Consider the following 20,475-nt stretch of genomic DNA (forward strand, 5'->3'; position numbering starts at 1 on the left):
ACAGATAATGAAATCTCTAATAAAAATTCTAAGACCTGGCCAAAACCGGTTTAGCTCAGTGGATAGAGCGTCGGCCTGCGGACTGAAGGGTCCCGGGTTCGATTCCGGTCGGGGGCATGTACCTTGGTTGTGGGCACATCCCCAGTGGGGGGTGTGCAAGAGGCAGCTGATCGGTGTTTCTCTCTCATGGATGTTTCTGGCTCTCTATCCCTCTCCCTTCCTCTCTGTAAAAATATCAATAAAATATATTTTAAAAAAAAAAATTCTAAGACCTGGCCAAATATAAGGACTGACCGGTATTTGTTAGAATGCTAACATATAGAACAAATTTGGGGGAGAGAGCAAAGGCGTGGATTCTAAAAATAAATGAACAATTTAACTTGTGTGTTTGGTTTTAAAAATCAAAATGAACAAAAAGATGGGTTCAAAGTTTATATTTAAAAGGCAACTGTGTTTTGAATGGCTCTTACAATCCCATAATATGTGCAGTATCAAACACAGGATAATTAATTCAGTGGACTCTTTCCTTTTCACTGCCAGATTGAACAGCTCTAAGGATAATCTCCTTCATTCTCCCAGGGCTCAGTTGGAAGATTCATTATTTATGCCCTCAATTGTTTACTGTGTCCTATTTTCCATCCATCTAGACCCAAGGGCAGTGTTATCACTGGCCTGTTTTCAACTAACAATGAACGTGTTAGTTCATTGCCTTACTAGTTACAAAACAGAAGACAATCAAACACAGTGGAATCTTAATATTGGAGAGCAAACCCCCATCCATTACCACTTGATCCAGGAGAGATGTTAATGACAATGCTGATCCACATTACCAAAAGGTAAGTAAATGAATAAAGTGATCTCCCTAAATTGTTCTAGTCCTTTTTTTTTTTTTTTTTTTAAAGCCACTGAGCAACATACTAGTATATGCACATCCAAAAGGATTCTTAAAGGGCAATATCATTAGAAAGACCATCCTGGCCCTCAACAAGAGCAGACCTGTAAACTATTGAGGATTAAACTGATTGAGATGCACTTTGCCTAGCAACCATTCATTAGGAAGAGTTCAGTAATTCACCAGCAACCAATTCCACATGCTTATCTGGGTCATAAACAGATAACAGACTCCACCAAGTCCTCTACTCTCTGGATTCAGACTCACAGCAAACAACTTCCTCATAAGACTCAGCTGCCAAGAATCAACCCCTGGGAGAGGGGGTTGTGTTTAAACACACACAAAATATTCTCAGACACCTGACAAAGCTGAACAGCTACAAACTATCTCCACATGAATACATTCATTGTCTCTAAATAAGTCTCTTATATAGCAGCATTCCCAGGTCTTTTCACCTCTAATATTTTCTCACCTTGAACAAGCTTTACCCAATTCCAAATCTGGTAACACTCAAACTAATTATTATAAGAATCAAACAACGCCAAGGGCCCAATCTTTCCTTCATCTTCTTAAGGGGATCATTTTATACTTCGGATGTGAATGGGGGATTGAGTTGAGTCTCCCTTTAGAGAAAACATAGGACCCCTTTTCTTAACACATTCCAAAATGTAACTCACAAAAATAAGCAGAATGGATAGAAACAGACTACTAAAGAAAATTAAAGCAGCTACTTTAACCTCAGCAGCAGCATGCCCCTTCAACTTAAGAGATACGAGAAGTCACAGCTTCATGTTTCCTTGCAGAGGACCAAATCTGCAAATTTCCATCTCCCTTAAGTGACATTTGAAGATCAGTGTAGATACACCTATTAGCTCTATACATAGCCTTTTGTCTCCTGGGGGAAAATTCTTTGGGGAAATCACTGCACCATGCAAAATACTAATTACAAAAATTAACCAAGAAAACAAATATTTAAAAAGTAGGTGAGGAGCCTTGGTCAGGTAGTTCATCCAGTTGGTTATAGTGTCATCCTGATACATCAAGGTTGTGGGTTTGATCCCGGGTCAGGGCACATACAAGAATCAACCAATGAATGCATAAATAAGTGGAACAACAAATCCATGTGTCTGTCTGTCTCTCTTTCTCTCGCCCTTCATCTCTCTCTCAAATCAATAAATTTTTTAAAAATGAAGTGAGCTAAGTGCATTATAACATCACCTATGGGTAGACAAAGAAAAAACCACCTAGAATAGATATCAAATAGGATGGCAACCTGTTTTCCGGTAGAAGCAAAATGAACTGGTGGTATATGCTTTAATATGGCCACCAAGTGGTTTTTGTCACTTCCTCAGCTTGCTATAGCTTAGCTAAATTGCATTTCATTTTGTACCAGGCTAGCTGTCAAAGATTAAATCAGTGATTTTTAAAGGTTCATTCTCAGTAACATTAGGTAAGAGATCCTCTTTGTCTTTCAATTTAAATATTATTCATGGAGTTTGAAGGGATAAATTGGTAATAAACTAAAAACCCCAAATCCAACAAAGGTTTATTGTGAATCTATTTTTTTTGCACAATTCTATACTAAGTCTACTTGAGAATTTTTTTAAAGTATAAGTTTTCTGATCCCTAATAAGTTTTCACAACTGAGTTGGGTTTCCTATCTCATCATCCCTATTCTTTATAATACTTGCTTTCTAAACTGCTCCTTATTGGTTAGAGATCCAATAAATCCATGCAAAGAGAAAACATTAATCCAGCTAAAACTGTAAAATACCTGCAACATATCAATTCTGTCAACACTAAACTCCAGTTAGAACAGTCTCTGAAAACTAAACCTAAATTTCAAAAATGAACTCTCAATCACTTCAATTAATATTTACCCAGGAATGTCCTTCTAGTTGCTAAATGGGATGTTGCCCAATTCATGAATTGTTTTAATAAAGGCAATTCGATCTTCAAAAAAATTTTTTTTATCAAAGTGCTGACCAAAAATTGAGATTTATCCCTTCAGACATTCTAGCTAATCAACATTAACATAAATCTGGTCTAAACACCTTTGGTGAAAATGCCCAGTTAAAACAAGTTTACCATAAAATTGCCACTCAACACAGACATGCAGACGACACACAAATTCACACATCCTTTGTTTCTATCAAAAATTTGAGGTTTTCTATCATCAACTAATAACTTTCCTCTCCATTAAAAACCTATAAAGGATTCCTGATTTTGGCTGAGGCTGAGCGCTGCATCCTTCAGAAAGAAGGGACCCATAAGTTGTAGAAGCAAAAGAACTCAAAAGAGAAAAATATAATATCAATTGTAATACAGTCATTAAAATTCATAAAGTTGGGAGGAAGAGGCTTTAAAAAATAAACGAATTAAAATTCATCTGGGTATTTTTTAAAGTTTGATTTTGGTTTTTGACAGCCAAAACTAATTCCTCTGAGAACCTATGGATATAAGAAACAGACCGGTGGAGAAACAGATAAGACAAGTTTTCAGTACCGCAAGGTAAGTTTGCTCCCTCTAGCCAGGAGTCTCCAACAGGGTTTAGTACTACACAAAGCCGGTGAAAATGTACTCGGGAAGAGACTTTAGCAGAGTTAATCAATCACTATCAGAATTTCCTTTAACCACCAATTGACGGGGGCTCTCCCTCTTTCCACGAGCACCTTCTGCCTTTTCAGATAGTTTTTGCTGATTAAGGTAGTCCCAAGAAGGAAAATGGTGAAGACAGCTTTTAATGGACAAGGATGCAGTACAGTTCCAAAAACACACTCCTAGCTTCTCTTTCTTTTTTTTGCGGTTCACTGCATCAGATGCCATATAAGAAAGGCTCCTTTTTTCTCTCTCTGTTATTTTACTACGCGACCGACATCGACACATCAGTAAGAGATGAGTCCTGAATCTCCTTACCCTGCCGCAGGGGTGGAATGAAGGGAGGGAAAGAATGAAGGGTAGAATTAGAAAATCAAAATAAACTGATGGGACGCGGAGCTCTTATTTCCCATTCCATTTCCCCTCAAGGTTAAGTCTGCAGAAGTCGGGGTTGCGTTAGAAAACACACACACACACACACACACACCTTGACCCCTAGAAGGGAGGTGAGGTTCGCTCTGCAGCGCTCGGTGGGGCTCCGGGCTCCGCCCCGCCCGCCTGGGGTAGCTCAACACTCCACGCCCCGCCCCGAGAGGATGAAAGAGAAGGGGCTTCCAGTGGTCTTGGCGGGGGAGGGGGCGGCTGCTCCGGGTGCCTGGCTCTCCGAGCGCAGCACTCCGAGGAGCGCCGGCACCCCCTCCCCCAGTCTGCGACCGCTAGCCCAGCTTCGCCGCCGGAAGCCAGCCCCGCCCCCTCAACTCCATCCCGGCCCTCCAGGAGCCCCCTCCCGTCCTCACAACCAATGGCGAGCCAGGGAGCCAGCAGAGCGACTCGCAAAGCAGCCAACTGGGGAGGCCCACTGGGAGGTCAGCTGCCGGGGATAGGCCAACTACCTGCGGCCCCGGCCCGGGCCCGGCTCCTCTTTGTTAGAGCTGCCCCCACCTCTCTGGGCCCCCACCTCAAAGCTCGGAGTCTAGTATCCCGTAGCTGAGCCAAGTGATGCCTCACCCCTTCCCCCGCTCCCCTGCCCACTCTCTGCCTGGGTAAACCTAAGCTAACCATCCAGGTGGTACCCTAGAGTGCCTCAGACTTCCACAGCAATAGCCACCTGGTGACAACCGACAGTAAAAAAAAAAATGCAGGTCTATATGCCTCGCCCTTCTTTTCTCAGACTAATCAACCACTCATTACGGTGTATAGATTTAGGTTTGCATATCAGCTGCACACATCAATCAATCCACCCTGTCTGAAACTACAGATTGCCGTGCCGCAGAAATTAAGGGGTGAGGGGCATATTGGGAAGGTATGTATCTGGAAGGTATGTTGGTGGTGGGAAGAGAGGAATACATTAAATCATCTACAAAAAAGAAACACCAAAAACACACACAGTTGACCCAGTTCAGACACAAGACATCTACATTCCATTAAACCCAAGCTAACCACTCCCTTAGCAGGTTTCAGTAAAACCAGGAAACAAACCTCTTAAGTCTTGTTCAAGCCATACACCTAATATGAGAAAAACTCTCAGCAATTGGCAGGCCGCGGCATAGCTGGCAGGTTGCATCAATACATCAATCACAAATGCCAACGTCAGGGACATAACACTGCTGGAATAGAATATGCTAAGGATTGTAGGATATTTTCTTAGGCATAGTGGGGCTCACTTAAGATATAAGAAAAACGGGTATCGGGAAAAGCCACCTATTACCAATATGATCATTTTCGTCCACAGAGTTCTGGCAACTAGTATTACATATCTAAATGACTACAATCCCCCTTAGTTCCCCAAGTACTACTACTACAATAATAATAATAATAATAATAATAATAATAATAATAATAATACACTACAACAAAATACTTTAAATTTAAGTAGCCTTTTATTTAAAAAACAAACAAACATATTTTTATTGATTTCAGTGAGGAAGGGAGAGGCAGAGAGAGATAGAAACATCAATGATGAGAGAGAATCATTGATTGGCTGCCTCCTGCACACCCCACACTGAGGATCGAACTATGACCTCCTGGTTCATAGGTCAACACTCAACCACTGAGCCATGCCAGCTGGGCAAGTAGGCCTTTCTTATATGGAGCTCAAAGCATTTCATATATATAAACTCCATCTTCTTGGAAGATGGAAAAGGAGCTGAAAACACCCATTTTTAAGCCTGATATTTTTCCTAACCAAATTAAAAACTGTGGCTTAAGATTTATAGAGGAACCTCAATGGTGTCTCATAGGCTAGCTTATTAAGGTCCATATGTAAAAAACCAAATGTGAGATTTTTATTTTATTTTAAATTCTGCCCACAAAAGTCTGCCAGGTTAGTTAGCAGGTGAGTCCAGCCCCTTCCCATCTTCTCCTGAACTAAAACAAAAATTCTCAAGAGCACAAAGCAGTTATAACTCTCCTCCATATCACTTAGTAATCCCCTGTCATTTTCCATATTAAAATAACTAAATAATACTGCAAGAAGCTACTGTTTAAAATAGTGTACTCTTGCACTGGCCAGGCAGCTCGGTTGGTTAGAGCATCATCCTGATACGCCAAGGTTGTGGGTTCAATCCCTGATCAGGACACATACAAGAAGCAACCAATGAGTACATAAATAAGTGGAACAAATCTCTCTCTCTTACCCTAAAATCAATAAACAAACATTTTTAAAAAGTAAAAAAAAAAAAATAGTGTAAGTACTCTTGATGTCTAAGAGTTATGAAAACAAATGTTATTGAAAACTGGATAATTCTGATAAAACTTCTAATATCCTCTTCTAAAACATAAACCAGGAACTCTTAGAGGGTTTTAAGTATCTTAATGGAAATTAAAAAGTCAAACACATCTTGCCAAAAGTATCTATACAGTACAAGAAACCACAGAGGAATTATAACTGTTTAAGAAAAGATCACTGGGACACCCAAAACATTTCCGCCTAAACAGAAATTCAAGTCCAATTCTGTTCATGTCCCGCAAATGTCCTTTCTGTATTATTACCACTACCCTAACAGAGACCCTTACCATATGTCTGTGGGGGCAACTATTCTCTAAGCTCCCTTATTCCATATACCACTGCTTTCATCCATTTGCTCTTCTTAAGAACTACAGAAACTCCCCTGGCCGTTTTTTCTAAGTGGTTAGAGGGTCAGCCCTCAGACTGAAAGGGTCATGGGTTCGATTCCCAGTCAAGGGCAAGTATCTGGAGGGTGGGGGGTTGCAACTTCAATTCCCTGCGGCCCAGGTCTGGGTGCATATGGAAGGCAACCAAATGGTGCATTTCTCTCTATTTTTCTTTCCTTTCCTCCCCTCCACTCTCTCTAAAAAAAAAAAAAGGAAAAAAATATCTTCAGGTGAGGATTAAAAAAAAAAGACAGACAGAAACAGTTCAATTTATTGTACATTTACTAGATGCAAGGCCCATACACATATGTGTCAAGTAATACATATATATATACACAAATATTTTTATCATAATAATAACCCTATGAAATATAAATTTTCCATTTTTACATATGAAGAAATTGATGTCCAGAGAGGTTATACTATCTGATCTAGGTCATAGAGCTGCACATAGCTGATAAATGGAAATGTCAGTCAGTATTAGAACTTGAGTTTTCACAATTAATTTCTCTCTCCCTTCCCTCTCTCTCTCAAATCAATTTTTAAAAAAGGATTTATTTTCTTTAAAAAAAAAAAAAAAGAACGTGAGTTTTGAGTTTTCTGGCTTCAAATCTAAGATTCCTATCCACTAAGCTATATCATGGCTCACTGGTGCCTATGTCACCCAGCCAAGTTTCCACTCTGTGGCTGTTACATGTCCTATAACCTGGCACTAGCCTATGTTATCAAACTTAATTCTCTACCTTTCCTCAGCATGTTTTCCCCACACCAGACAGATTGTTCTGCTTGCTCATTGTCTATATATCATGTTCATCCATTTCGAACTTCCTTGCCATGACTTATAATGTTATAACCATTCCATTTAAATCCTACCCATTCTCCAAGGCCCAGCTCAAATTCCACCTCCCTGGTGGAGCCTTCTTTGATGCTGTCAGCAATTATTCCTTTTTTGAATCACTACTACACAATTTAGTACTTAATTGTTCTGTTGTCTAATGTAATTTGTCTTCCTAAGTTAGACTGTATGTAAATCAGAGCTAGTATTATATTTGCCTTTATATCTTCTACCTCCCCAATTTTAAAAAATATATATTTTTATTGATTTCAGAGAGGAAGGGAGAGGGAGAGAGAGATAGGAACATCAATGAGAGAGAACCATTGATCGGGATGCCTCCTGCACATCCCCCACTGGGGATGGAGCCCACAACCCAGGCATGTGCCCTGATCAGGAATCAAACTGTGACCTCCTGATTCATAGGTCGATGCTCAACCCCTGAGCCACAATGGCCAGGCATTCTCACTCCCCAATTTTGCCAAGTAAAGAATACATAGTGAAGTCCTCAATAAATACTTACACCAGTAAACTTCATAGCAAAAGAATGGTTCAAATCACTTAAATGAACCAAGTTCTCATAACAGCCACCAAAGCTGAAATCATTAATAACTTTCTTAATTCATTTTCAAAATAAAATACCTGTAATCAAGTTCTCACTCTGCCACTACTAAGTACTTATTATGCTTCAACAGTATAACAGACAAAACTGATAAGAGGGACTTCAAGAGGGCTGGTAATGTTTCTTGATCTGGGAACCAGTTGCATAGGTATGTTCAATTTGTGAAAATTTATTGAGCTGTCTACTTATGTACACTTTTCTATATGTATGTTTTATCTCAACGAAAAGTTTTAAAGTATCAGCCCTGGCTAGTGTGGTTCAGTTGATTGGAGTATCATGCCATGCACCAAAGGGGTCAATGGTTCGATTCCCAGTCAGGGCACCTACCTAGGTTGAAGGTTCAATCCCTGTCGGGGCACGTACAAGAGGTAACCAATCAATGTTTCTTTCTCACATCAATGTTTCTCTCTCTCCCTTTGTCTCTCTCTCTCTCTAGAGATCAATGAAAACAAATCCTCCACTGAGATTTTAATAATAATAATAATAATAATCACATATAAATCTACCAGGTGTACTGGTTAATAATGTGGATTTTGTAATCCAAGAAAACACGATAATTTTAAGAGAAACATCAAAAGTGCTTTATTCAAAGTAATGTCCATTGCTAGCTACACATTTCCCCCATCTTTCAGGTAATTTGTGGATCTGTGCCAATAGAACTTTTCTTGTTTTGAGGCAAACCATTCAGAGGCCCAATTTTCCACTTCTTTTTATGTTTTGAAGTGCTGCTCAGAAAGTGCCATCGATCAGAACAAGTGGTAATCAGAAGTAGCAAGGTCTGGTGAATATAGCAGGATTAATACTTCCCAGGCAAGATCTTTTAACATGTCTTTAACTGGTTTTGAAGTATGTGATGGTGCATCATCATGAAGCAAAATTACTTTGCCGTGTCTTCTGGTACATTCTGGTCATTTCACGATCAAAGCGTGGTCCAAATTGATTATTTGTTGTATCTATCAGTATTAATGATTTCACCTGGTTTTAGAAGCTCATAATACATCTTCCTGATCTCACCAAATGCAGAACATTGTCTTCTTTCCGAAGCGATATGGACTTATAGAGTCGATGTTGATGGTTGACCTGGATCAACCCATGATTTTGTGCATTTCGGATTCTCAAAATAAATCCACTTTTCATCGCCAGTCACAATTCGGTGCAAAAAAGACTTTCTTTCGTGCCACTGAAGCAACATTTTACTGATGACTTTTCGGTTTTCCATTTGTCTTTCGTTCAGTTGATGTGGCACCCATTTTCCTTCCTTTAAAATCTTTCCCATTGCTTGTAAACTATCGGAAATTGTTTGCTGAGCAACGTTTAATCTTTCTGCAAGTTGTTTTTGAGTTTGACACGCATCTTCATCCAATAATGCTTGTAATTGTTGGTCTTCAAACTTTTTTGGTTGACCTGGACGTTCTTTGTCTTTCACATTGAAATCATCACTTTTAAAGCGTTTAAACCAGCGTTCACAAGTATCTTGAGATGGAGCATGTTCACCATAAGCTTCCCGAAGTATTCAGCAGCACTTTTCTTCAAAATAAAGTAATGAATTAAAACTTCCCGCAAATGCTCTTTTTTTGGCACGAAATTCAACATTTTTAAGTGTAAAAATATCTATGATGTTAACATCTTCAGAAAATTTGACATATGAAGTTTTAAAAAATATATATTTTATTGATTTTTTACAGAGAGGGATAGAGAGTTAGAAAAATCCATGAGAGAGAAACATCAATCAGCTGCCTCTTGCACACCCCCTACTGGGTATGTGCCCACAACCAAGGTACATGCCCTTGACCGGAATCGAACCTGGGACCCTTCAGTCCTCAAGCTGACATTCTATCCACTGAGCCAAACCGGTTAGGGCTGATATATGAAGTTTTGAAGCTTGTTGCCAATACAAAGTGAAGACAAAACAAAACAGCATACATATCAAATCGCATATATATCAACATATGTATAACTCCCATCTTTTGAAAAAAATCCGCATTATTAGCCGGTATACCTGGTATATGTCTATAGGGTCCAAGAAAATATCTGGACGTGTATACATACACCAATAAGTCAACAGTTGTTACCACTGAGAGAAAGATAGGAGGGGTAGGGAGGAACAAAGGAGAGAATTTTTTAATATTTTTTATTTGATCTTTTAAAAAATAAAAAAATATGCATTCATTTTGTAATTTTAATAAATTTGTTGAGTAATACAATTATAGATTATTTTTATAGTTTTTAAACTTTCTATATTGAACATGTCTTATTTTTATTTATTTAAAGATGTATTTTTTATTGATTTCAGAGAGAAAAGGAGAGAGAGAGAGAGAAACATCAATGATGAGAGAGAATCATTGATCGGCTGCCTCCTGTGTGCCCCACACTGGGGATTGAGCTCGCAATCTGGGCATGTGCCCTAACCAGAATCGAACTGTGACCTCCTGGTTCCTAAGTCGACACTAACCATCGAGCAACACCGGCCAGACTATCTTATTTTTATAATCAGTAAAAGATGTTAAAAGGAAGAGGGAAAGGGAGGGGGAGGTGAATGGGAAGGGGAGGAGAAGGAGGAAGGGGAAGGGGAGGGGGAGGGGGGAGGGAGAGGGGGAGAAGAGAAGGAGAGGGAGGAGGAGGAATAGGGAATCCAACCACAGGACGATGCTCTAATCACTGAACAAACTGGCCAGGGCTCCCTAATGACATTTATACCAAGAAAAAACAAAACAAAAAAAAACGCCCTACCCAGTTTGGCTCAGTGGATAGAGTGTCAGCCTGAGGACCAAAGGGCACATACTTTGGTTGCAGGCTCCTCCCCAGACTGAACCCAGGTCAGGGCTCATGCAGCAGGCAACCAATTGATGTGTTTCTCTCATATTGATGTTTCTCTCTGTCTTTCCCTCTCTCTTCCACTCTCCCTAAAAATCAATGGAAAAATATCCTCGGGTGAGAATTAACAAAAGACAAAACAAAACACAAAAGCAAAATCAGGTGCCTCGACAATTTACTCCAATCAAATATAGTTTTTAGTAGCTCTGCATAACAAAGACAAAACCGTAATAATGATCTATAAAGAAGCTGAACACTATTAAAAAGGCATTTCCCTTGCCCTACCCAGTGGTCGGCAAACTCCTTAGTCAACAGAGCCAAATATCAACAGTACAATTGAAATTTCTTTTGAGAGCCAAATTTTTTAAACTTAAACTTCTTCTAACGCCACTTCTTCAAAATAGACTCGCCCAGGCCGTGGTATTTTGTGGAAGAGCCACACTCAAGGGGCCAAAGAGCCACATGTAGCTCGCGAGCCGCAGTTTGCCAACCACGGCCCTACCCGGTTTGGCTCAGTGGATAGAGCATCGGCCTGTGGACTGAAGGGTCCCAGGTTCAATTCCGATCAAGGGCATGTACCTTGGTTGCGGGTACATCCCCAGTAGGGGGTGTGCAGGAGGCAGCTGATCGATGTTTCTCTCTCATCGATGTTTCTAACTCTCTATCCCTCTCCCTTCCTCTCTCAATAAAATCAATAAAATATATTTTTTTTAAAAAAGGCATTTCCCCCATAAAAACCTGAAAAAAAACCACAAACCACAATTGTTAAAGTGGCTGGGCATCCCAAGAGGTCATAGTTCAATTCCTGGTCAGAGCACATGCATGGGTTGCGTGCTCAATTCCTGGTAAGGACCGTATAGGAGGCAGCCGATTAATGATTCTCTATCATCATTGATGTTTCTCTCTCTCTCACTTTCCCCCCCTCTCCCTTCCTCTCTCTAAAATTAATTAAAAAAACAAACATTTCAGTTTAGAAAAATAAAAATTAAAAAGGCAATGCTTTGAACTATTATTTCAATATAGCAAGGCACCCTTTAAGTTTTTTAAACTGGCTGCACTTTCTCTTTCAGACACTAGAGGGAAGTGTAAAATCCATTCACGGTGTCTTTAAGAGTTCAAGTTATTCATTCATTCACTCACAACACCACGTATTTATTTTATTCCTGTATAGCAGGAACTCTACTAGATTCCAAAGACAGAAGACGAAGACGACCAAGAAGACAAAGATGACAAAGAAGAAGAAGGAGATGAAGCAGACGATGACTAAGAAGAAGAAGAGGAGAAAAAGTTACAGTCCCTGTCTTTAAGGCACTTAGTCTAGTGAGAAGAGACACAGCAGTTTAAAAAAGGCAAATTAGCCCTAACCAGTTTGGCTCAGTGGATAGAGTGTCGGACTGCGGACTCAAGGGTCCCCGGTTCGATTCCGGTCAAGGGCATGTACCTTGGTTGCGGGCACATCCCCGGTAAGGGGTGTGTGTGCAAGAGGCAGCTGCTTGATGTTTGTCTCTCATCTATGTTTCTAACTCTCTCTCCCTCTCCCTTCCTCTCTGTAAAAAATCAATAAAATATATTTTAAAAAGAGGCAAATTATAACAAAGAATGCACATGATGCCCTAGCCAGTTTGGCTCAGTGGATAGAGCCTCTGCCTGCGGACTGAAAGGTCCAGGTTCGATTCCGGCCAAGGGCACATGCCCAGGTTGTGGGCTCAGTCCCCAATAGGGGGAGTGCAGGAGGCAGCCAATCAATGATTCTCACCATTGATGTTTCTATCTCTCTCTCCCTCTCCCTTCCTCTCTGAAATCAATAAAAATAAAATAAAAAAGAATGCACATGAGAACCAAACCTCACCTTTTGTAAGACTGCCAGTTTGAGGCAGGACAGGAGAAGCATTTCTGGCAGAGGGAGAAAAAAAAATCACATGTCCATACATATAATAATTTACACTAGGTAAATCAGCTTATCCAAACTGGCTTATTCTATTAACAATCTTCCATGCCTTAATCTAAATGAAAATAACCTACACCTAACTGTTATCTATAGAAAACAAAGATATAAGGCCTTAATGGATGGGAAAGATTTTTTAAAATATTTTTATTGATTTCAGAGAGGAAGGGAGAGGGAGAGAGAGAGATAGAAACATGATGAGAGGCCGAAACCGGTTTGGCTCAGTGGATGGAGCGTCGGCCTGCAGATTGAAGGGTCCCAGGTTCGATTCCGGTCAAGGGCACGTACCTTGGTTGCGGGCACATCCCCAGTAGGAGGTGTGCAGGAGGCAGCTGATCGATGTTTCTCTCTCATCGATGTTTCTGGCTCTCTATCCCTCTCCCTTCCTCTCTGTAAAAAATCAATAAAATTCAAAAAAAAAAAAAAAGTGGAATAAAAAAAAAAAAAAGAAACATGATGAGAGAATCATTGATTGGCTTCCTCCTGCACGCCCCCTACTGGGGATCGAGTGTGCCCTTGGCCGGAATCGAACCTGGGACCTTTCAGTTCGAAGGCAGAGAGGCTCTATCCACTGAGCCAAACCAGCTAGGGCTAGGTGGGGAAGATTTGCTAAAATCTGTAGTTAGCTGGATTTCAAAATCAATTTTACACAATATTAAAAGTTTGAAGGTAACATACAACTGGAGTTAAGACTGCTTACATGATGATAAAAATTCTCACTTGAAATCAGGATAAATTATGCTACACCCACCTAAAAGGAGTGTGACAGCCCGGCCGGTGTGGTTCAGTGGTTGAGCATTGACCCAGGAAACAAGAGGTCATGGTTCGATTACAGTCAGGTCACATGCCCGAGGTTGCAGGCTCAATCCCCAGTAGGAGGCATGCAGCAGGCAGCCAATCAATGTTTCTATCTCTCTACCTCTCCCTTCCTCTCTCTCTCAAAACAAAAATCAATAAAAAAAAAAAAAAAAACATTTAAAAAATAAAATAAAAAGTGTGTGTCAAGGGTAAATGAATAAATAGAAGTTTCCTAAATGTACTCTGCCTTATACAAATTAAGTTTCCAAGTTAGGAAAGAGAAGTACTCTGATAATTAAATTTCACTCTTGCCTTTGAAAAGCCTGTATAAAGAGACATGTTGGTTGGCAAATCATTTCCACACCTAAATAATTCATTTGAGGATTAGGGAAAAATAGACCACACAGATGTTACCATTGCCCTTATGGTGACTTTGAGCTTTAATTCTGGTTTATCAGTTAAACCCTTAGTGGATTAGATTGTGGGTGTCAGGGGTGGGGAGTTGGCGAGAAGGAACAAGTTAATTTCTCACACTGATGGGGTATACATGGTAGAAAAACTAAAAGCCAACATCCTAAAAAAGTTTCAAACACATACAAAATGAGACAGCAAACTTGTGAATCAAGTATGATTTGGCATCTTTAAATACAGAGCCAATTCTCTTCTAGCGCCAAAGCCAATGGCTTCTCCTGTAGATAAAATGGCACAGTTCCTGAAAAAGCCCTGGACGCTGTTTCCCCACAATCCTATAATCTGTCAGAAGACAGAAAACAAAAAGAAGGCTTTGCCAGCCAGAAAAGCAAATTATAACCAATACAGAGCCAACACTTTACTTCAGACAGAAGGAGCTTTTCTATGCATCTTTGGAAGGAGGGAGACAAAAGAAGCTTACCATTGCTCAAATAACCAAGGCAAACATTTTAAACAAATACCACATTGCATAAGTAGTTGATGCAATCACCTGCTTTCTCACTTCTTATTCACAGCCTTAAAGAATCTTTACAACATTTACGAAGAAGAGTTGATGGCAACAAAAATACAAAGAACTTTTACAAGTCAATTAAAAAAAGGATATAACCAAAGAAGGAAATTTTCAAAGGGCATTAATTAGTAGTCATAGAAGAAATATGTAAGGTCAAATATTACATATATTCCACATTGTTAGGAAGTGGTGGAAAGTACTTTCTCCATACAGTCCTAAAGGTATTTTTGACTTGATAGTATTGCCAACTGTAAGCATCCAGAGAAATCTTGGCTACTGATTAATGAATAAAACAAAAATAGATATGGGTGCTTAAAATCATATTATACACTTTAAATATCTTACTACTTTGTCAGTTATACTTTAATAAAGTTGAGGGGGGGAGATAAGGGTGCCTAGCATAAACAATACATTCCTAAAAATATTTAGGATTTAAGTTTTGTGAAACACCTAATCTGGGAAGAAAACTGTTAAGTAGAATGGATACAAGAAAACTGCAAACCAAATCCAAAGGAACTAAAATCAAAATATGAATTCAGCCAGCAAATATACTAAAATTGGAATGATACAGAAAAGATTAGTATGGCTCCTGCACAACAAGGATGACATGAAATATATATATAAATGAATCATTACCTATAACATAGAACAGCTGAAGCTGGTGCACAATGAACATGGCAGATGATGGAAGCAAGTAATGTCAAGTCTAAATATACAACCATAGAAGTAATGCACCTCCAAAAAGAAGCTTACTCAACTGTCTTTATTATGGAAGCAGGCCATTCAGGGACCCCTTTATAAGTCACCAAATGCAAAATAAAAGCAAATAATGCCTGGTACTGCAAAGCTAGTCTTCCCATCAAAGAGGAAAAGAAACCTAAGCCTTTTACTTGTCCTTGATACAAAAAGATAATGGATTGTGAAAGAACTTAAATTCCAGAAAAAAAATTCAATTTCAACCTATGTAAAGCTAAGAACTTCATGTCACTTGTTCTAAAATCAGCAATACACAGGTCCCTATTGAAAATATAATACAGTTCTAACCGGTTTGGCTCAGTGGATAGAGTGTCGGCCTGCGGACTGAAGGGTCCCAGGTTCGATTCCAGTCAAGGGCATGTACCTTGGTTGCGGGCACATCCCCAGTAGGAGGTGTGCAGGAGACAGCTGATCGATGTTTCTCTCTCATCGATGTTTCTCTCTCATCCATGTTTCTAACTCTCTATCCCTCTCCCTTCCTCTCTGTAAAAAAATAATAAAATATATTTTTTAAAAAATACAACACAGCCCTAGCCAGTTTTGCTCAGTGGATAGAGCATCAGCCTGCAGACTGAAGGGTCCCAGGTTTGATTCCAGTCAAGGACACACGCCCAGGTTGTGAGCTTGATCCCTGGTGGGGGGGCGTGCAGAAGGCAGCCAATCAATAGTTCTCTCTCATCATTGATGTTTCTATCTCTTTCTCTGTCTCCCTTCCTCTCTGAAATCAATAAAAATATATTTTTTTAAGAAAGAAAAAAAATAGAATACAGCCCAGCCGGTGTGGCCCAGTGGTTGAACGTTGACCTATGAACCAGGAAGTCACGGTTTGATTCCTGGTCAGGGCACATGCCTAGGTTGTGGGCTCAATCTGTTTCTATCACTCTCTCCCTCTCCCTTCCTCTCTAAAATCAATAAAAGCTGAAACCGGTTTGGCTCAGTGGATAGAGCGTCCGCCTGCGACTGAAGGGTCCCAGGTTCGATTCCAGTCAAGGGCATGTACCTTGGTTGCAGGCACATCCCCAGTGGGAGGTGTGCAGGAGGCAGCTGATCAATGTTTCTCTCTCATCGATATTTCTAGCTCTCTATCCCTCTCCCTTCCTCTCTGTAAAATATCAATAAAATATATTTTAAAAAATTAATTAATTAATTAATTAATTAATTAATTAAATCAATAAAAATACTATTTTAAAAAAAGAAAGAAAATACAATACATAAGATCTCAACTGAGCGAGTTCAAGTTCTGAGCATGTCAGCAGACTACTGCTTAACCATTTCAGTTTTTTATCGGTTTTATACATCAAAAGAACCACATCCCAATTTTTCTCTATTGTTAATGCCACTTTAGAAGCTGAGAAAATTTTAGTTCATGAGATTCAAATATCAAGCATTTTTTAAGTGCACCACATCACCCATTCTATATTTAGACTCAGGTATGGAACAAGAAGTGCTAGCTTTGCTTGTAATGGCACCATGTCCCTCATCAAAGCCTAATTACAACCATCACCTAGGTGTCTATATGTGTCGCCTAAAATAAATTAAAAGTCCTTTTCAATGCTTTTTTGTAAGTGGTTCTACTGATTGGCTGTGATGCTTTAAATATAGATAATAAATCAACCCACCAGTCCTTTAAACATTCAGCATTATAACTGGCATAACGAACCAAAAGGCCAAGATGGTAAAAACTCTAGTGATTTGAATCCTCCAAAGTGATATTATAAAAAAATCTTTTGGAAGTATTCTCTTTAATAAAAAATTGTTTTATTATGAATCCATAATTGTTACATTCTAGAAATTAGGGTAGCAATATCTTTACCCAAATGCTGAACTATATTTATAAAAATACATCACTTTTCTCAAAAAGAACTTAAGGCCTCTAACAAACAGCATGTTGCTAATTTTCACAACATCCCAATAAAGAACTATTACTTAGCATTTATATCACACTTGCCAAAGTGTTTTACAATTATTTTTATTAACAGTCATGCCTCACAACTACTCACTGAGCTAAACTGGTCCTGTTATCCTCATTTGACAGCTGAGAAAACTGCATCTATGGCAAGATCAAGGTCAAACCTGTCTGCTTTTCCAAGACCAGGGACCTAACTCTTAAAAACAATCTCACTCAGCATTGTAGGTATATTGCTCACAGCCCTAGTTAAAGTAGATTTTTAGAGAACAGGAATCCATCTAAAATGATGATACAAAAATATTAAAATATTTTAACACTTCGACAAAAATATGTAACTAGCCCTGGCTGGTGTGGCTCAGCTAGCTGGAGCACTGAAAGGTCGCCAGTTTAATTCCTGGTTGGGGTATATGCCCAGGTTACGTAAAATCAATAAAAACATTTTTATTGATTTCAGAGAGAGAGAAAGGGAGAGGGAGAGAGAGACAGAAACATCGATGAGAGCCAAAACCGGTTTTGCTCAGTGGATAGAGCATCAGCCTGTGAACTGAGAGGTCCCGGGTTCGATTCCGGTCAAGGGCATGTACCTTGGTTGTGGGCACATCCCCAGTGGGAGGTGTGCAGGAGGCAGCTGATCGATGTTTCCCTCTCATCGATGTTTCTAGCTCTCTATCCCTCTTCCTTCCTCTCTGTAAAATATCAATAAAATATATTTAAAAAAAGAAAAAAGAAACATCAATGAGAGAGAATCATCACTTGGCTGCCTCCTGCACGCCCCCTACTGGGGATGGAGCCTGCAACCTGGGCGTGTGCCCTTGACCAGAATTGACCCTGGAACCCTGCAGTCTGCGGGCTGACACTCTATCCACTGAGCCAAACAAGCTAGGACAATAAAAAAAAAAATTTTTTTTTAAACACAGTATAGCAAAAAAGGAAAGGCTAATGTGAATATGAATAAAGTAAACTCTGTAGGTGTGGAAGAAAGAAGTAAAGACAATTTCCACTTTATAGCTTTTGTGAGAAAGGTGGGGGGAAATAAATTAAAGGACTAGAGATCAACTTAAATAATAATTTATCAAGAACAAACAGATATTTAAGTGAGACACAGGAACCCAACCAGATATCCAGACACCCAACAATTCTCTACTAAAAGGGAAGGATCTTACTTTACTAAATAAAAGTCCTTACTTAGAAATTTGAGAACTAATGGAAAATCAGGGTACTTGTGAAAAAAAAAAAAAAAGAGAGAGAAGAGACATGATCCAGAAACACTAGCAAAAAGTTCAAATTGTCTCTCATGAGAAGCAATAGCAGAGGGAAGCAGATGCCAAGCAGAGGGGGAAATGCTGTTAATCAATACTGCACCTGGTCCAGCTCCCTAAAAGTCACAGCTAATTTTCTCAATGTCTTCCCAAATCTGAAAATCCACACTCACCTGGAAGCTATAATACACAATCTCTAAGAATATTAAGGATGTCTCCTGCCACAATATTCTAAATGTCCAAGTTTCAGTCCATTAAGTAACCTCTGGAAGAACAGATAGCTTGGCTAGACTTTGGATGAGATCAACATACCCTCCAATTAACTTAATCTCACTAGCGAATACTTTTTCATGCACTGAAGTGGAGAACACATCTTTAGGTGACACAGTAGTGTCCTAGGACAGTAAGAGAGTAGGGAAGAAAAGCTAAGTAGCACAATAGTTGGCAATAAGCAAGCTTAACAACTAAAGTATAAAATAACTGGCAAAGTATTCTTTAAGTCTTACAAATCAGAGCACACAACTGTATTTCAAAGTAAAATTAAAAAATTCTAAAGGATCTAAAATTTGCACTCAGAAACTTTTCACTATGTATCTTTTAAATTCTTTAAAATATCAGCATGGCTCAGTGAGTAGCCTTTTGAGTTTGGTTTCTTTCACTTACCATAATGCATATGAGATTCATTTATGTCATTGCATACATGAATAGTTCCCTTTTAGGTTGAATAGTATTCCATTGTATGAATATATCACAGTTGGTTAGTCCATTCTAAGTTGAAGAACATTCAGTTTCCAGTTTTTGGTGAGTACAAATAAAGCTACTGTAAACATTCACATACAGGTTTTTGTGTCATAGGCTGTCCTTTCATTTAAGTAAATACTTAAGAGCATCAGCCCATGCACTGAAGGGTCTGGGGTTCAATTCCTAGTCAAGGGCATTTGCCTGGGTTGGGGGTTTGTTCCCCACCCAGGTCAGGGTGCAAGTGGGAGGCAACTAATTGATGTATCTCTCTCACATCTATGTTTCTCTCTCTCCTCTCTCTCTCTGCCTCTCCCCCATACCATCCCTTCCACTCTCTAAAAAAATCAGTGGGGGGGGGGGGGGGAGGAGGAGGGGAAATATATCCAAAAAAATAAAACTAAGCTAAAAATTCAAATATTTTAGGAAATCACATTTCTGGAATTCTTTAAAATCTCCTTCTTGCACCCTTAGACTTTTTATTTTTTAATTTTACACAGTAAAATTCATTTTTCAGTGTTTGGTTCTAAGAGTTCTAATAAAGGCATAAAGTTGTATAACCAAATCAAGATACAGAGGAGTTTCATCACCGCCCCCCAAAAAAATTTCCTCATGTGCAGTCTAACACTCCACCTATCCTTAAGCAGATGTAATCATTGAGTTGTGCTTCATTGTCCCCATAGTTTTGAGTTTTCTAAAATATCACAGCAATTCCATCATACAGTGAGTAGCCTTTTGAGTTTTGTTTCTTTCACTTACCACATGCATTTGAGATTCATTTATGTCGTGGCATATATGAATAGTTCCTTTTTATGGATGAATAGTATTCCACTGTATGAGTATATCATAGTTGGTTATTCTGAGTTGAGGGACATTCAGTTTCCAGTTTTTGGTGAGTACAATAAAGCTCCTATAAACATTCCCAGACAGGTTTTTGTGTAATAAGTTGTCCTTTCATTTGGGTAAATACTTGGGTCATATGCTAAATGTTTGTTTTACTTTATAAGAAACTACCAGAATGTTTTCCGAAGTTCCAGTTGCTCCATACCCTCACCAGTCCATAGTCTAGTCAGTTTTCTTCTTTTGTTGTTTTTCAGCCATTCTAATGGCATATCTTATTATGATCTTAATTTGCATTTCTCTAATTACTAAGATGTTGAGCACATTTCCTGTTTGTGTGCTTATTTGCCATCCATATATATTTTCTGAAATCATT

The 20,475-nt window shown here is 39.2% G+C and overlaps 1 protein-coding gene across 3 annotated transcripts in view; it reads right to left on the reverse strand.

Annotated features, from left to right (window-relative positions):
• The window catches only part of FAM222B (family with sequence similarity 222 member B), a 73,580-nt gene that overhangs the window by 45,621 nt on the left and 7,484 nt on the right, over positions 1 to 20,475 (reverse strand). The window contains exon 1 of one of the 3 annotated variants that reach the window (XM_080677619.1): positions 3,978 to 4,228. The exons of the other annotated variants lie outside the window; for them this stretch is intronic. The gene's annotated coding sequence lies outside the window, so the exon portion shown is untranslated. Of the gene's footprint in view, positions 1 to 3,977; positions 4,229 to 20,475 lie in introns of those variants that run through there. 3 annotated transcript variants of the gene reach the window in all.

This window comes from Plecotus auritus, assembly GCF_963455305.1.
Source record: "Plecotus auritus genome assembly, chromosome: 7".
Classification (NCBI taxonomy): domain Eukaryota; kingdom Metazoa; phylum Chordata; class Mammalia; order Chiroptera; family Vespertilionidae; genus Plecotus; species Plecotus auritus.